This window comes from Gossypium arboreum, chromosome 6 (assembly GCF_025698485.1).
Source record: "Gossypium arboreum isolate Shixiya-1 chromosome 6, ASM2569848v2, whole genome shotgun sequence".
NCBI classification, from domain to species: Eukaryota; Viridiplantae; Streptophyta; class Magnoliopsida; order Malvales; family Malvaceae; genus Gossypium; species Gossypium arboreum.
In genome coordinates this window covers 68,220,323-68,222,880 of record NC_069075.1, presented here as the reverse complement: position 1 = coordinate 68,222,880, position 2,558 = coordinate 68,220,323, and the positions used below count along the sequence as shown (strand labels likewise).

At 37.9% G+C, this 2,558-nt stretch overlaps 1 non-coding gene across 1 annotated transcript; it reads right to left on the bottom strand.

Annotated features, from left to right (window-relative positions):
• Positions 1-915: 915 nt before the first annotated feature.
• LOC128294447 (small nucleolar RNA R71) lies at positions 916-1,022 on the bottom strand. The gene has a single exon (XR_008284757.1). It is a non-coding gene; the product is annotated as a small nucleolar RNA R71 (small nucleolar RNA).
• Positions 1,023-2,558: the final 1,536 nt, after the last annotated feature.

The following is a 2,558-nucleotide window of genomic DNA, read 5'->3' as shown; positions in this document are numbered from 1 at the left end:
AAATCTCTTTATTCTTAGGCTAGATAATAAAAAGACAGTCATTACTAGTACTTTTAGTTCCATTGGGTTCGACAATCCGGTCGTGCTAAAACTATACTACTGTTCGATAGGTACACTTGCCTACATCGCGATAATAGTTAGTCTAAGAACGAGTAATTATAAATATTTAAAATCTATCACGAAACCTAGCGATCAAGTTTTTGGCGCCGTTGCCGGGGAACTGAAATATTAGGAACACTCAATTTTTATTACTTTAGCCATTTATCTTTCTTGCAATTTAATTTAATTTTTTTATTATTTATTAACTTCCTTTTTCCTTCTCTTGGCAGGTTTTCATGGTTTATGACTAGAAGAAACCCGTTGGGACCATTACTGTTTGACGAAGAAATCGATCACACAGTTCATAGAAACCAAAGAGAAATAAGGGGAAGCTTAAGATACACGGAGAACGAGCAAGAAGACGATACTCAACCCCTAACCTAAGAGATGGCTGAAAACCAAGGCAATCAGCTACCTCCTGCAATTGCGGCTAATCAAAATCCTGCTCCACGTACTATGTATGACTATGCTAAACCTTCTTTAACAGGAACTGAGTCAAGTATAGTTAGACCTGCTATTGCTGCGAATAATTTTGAACTAAAACCTAACACAATGCAGATGATACAATAGTTAGTTCAGTTTGATGGTTTGCAGGATTAGGATCCCAACACTCACTTGGCGAATTTTTTGGAGTTTTGCGACACTTTCAAAGTTAATGGCATTTCTGATGATGCCATTCACCTTCGGTTATTCCCTTTTTCACTGAGAAACAAAGCTAAATAGTGGTTGAACTCATTACCACGAGGGTCTATCACTACTTGGGAACAAATGACCGAAAAGTTTCTACTAAAATATTTTCTACCGGCTAAAACGGCTAAGTTACATAATGATATCTCTTCTTTTGTACAAATGGACTTAGAAACACTTTACGAAGCATGGCAGAGATGCAATGATCTATTGCGAAGGTGCCCTCACCATGGCTTACCTCTATGGCTGCAAGTTCAAACGTTTTACAGTGGTGTGAATCCCTCAACAAGACAGATGATTGACACAGTTGCTGGAGGAACCATCAATAACAAAACACCTGAAGAGGCTTATGAATTCATTGAAGAAATATCACTGAATAATTATCAGTGGCAAGTCATGAGGACTAAGCCAACAAAAACAACAGGTGTTTATAACATCGACTCGCCACTACTACCACAAAATCGGTAGAACTTCTCAATAAAAAGATTGATGGTTTTCTTGGTTCTACGCAGGTACATCCAGTAATGAGGTGTGACTCAAGTGGAGGAGGTGTGCATACAGAATATCAATCCTTCAATCCTACAATCGAAGAGGAACAAGTCAACTATATGGGTAACAATAACTTTCGATATCAAAATAACCCATACAGTAGTACGTATAATGCAGGTTGGAGGAACCACCCAAATTTCTCTTGGGGTGGTCAAGGGAATCAAAAGCCACAAAATCCTCAGGGTTTTCAATGGTCACCTTATCAACAAGAGAAGAAACCAAACCTTGAAGAGATGCTCTCTAAATTTATCTCGGTATTAGAAGACCATTTCCAAAATACCGAAACAGCACTTAAGAATCAACAAGCATCGATCCAAGGGCTCGAAACTCAGATAGGCCAACTATCCAAACTAATCTCCGAATGACCACAAGGTAGCTTACCAAGTAATACTGAACCTAATCCAAGGGAACACCTCAACGCAATTAGTACTCAAGATAAGATAGGATTCATTGCGCCTGAGCCAGAATTGATGCAAGAAACTGTGGTGAGCAAAGGTAAAAGTGAGGTAAGTCATAACAAAACAGTGAATGAAAACTATAGACCTCGTGTCCCATACCCTAACGCGACAAGGAAAGACCGCTCAGATGAACAATTCGATAAATTCCTCAAACTTTTGAAAAAATTACATATTAACTTACCGTTTATTGAAGCTTTGTCGTAGATGCCAAATGCAATGAAATTTTTAAAAGAGCTTTTAGTAAATAAACAGAAGCCAGACGAAGTGTCTCATGTGGAGCTAAACGTAGCCTGCTCAACTATTCTATAAAATAAGCTACCCTACAATTTGAAAGATCCAGGGAGTTTTACAATTCCTTGCTTAATTGGTAGTTTAAATATAAGTCATGCATTAACTTATTTAAGGGCAAGTATTAACGTCATGCCTTACAAAATGTTTAAGCAACTAGGTCTTGGGAAACCTAAACAAACTAGGATGAGCATTCAATTGGCAGATAAAACTATAAGATTTCCTAGGGGTATTATTGAAGATGTACTAGTGAAAGTAGATAAGCTCATATTTCCCGTTGATTTCGTTGTTCTAGACATAGAGGAGGATAATAACACCCGTTTGATTTTAGGGAGGCCCTTTTTAGCAACTACTAAAACAATTATTGATGTTGGCACAGGTGAGCGTACACTTCGTGTGGGAGATGAAATGATCACCCTTCAAGCTCGTAATTTTGGCATCACATTGAACATTAAAGGTAATAGTCCACACCAATCT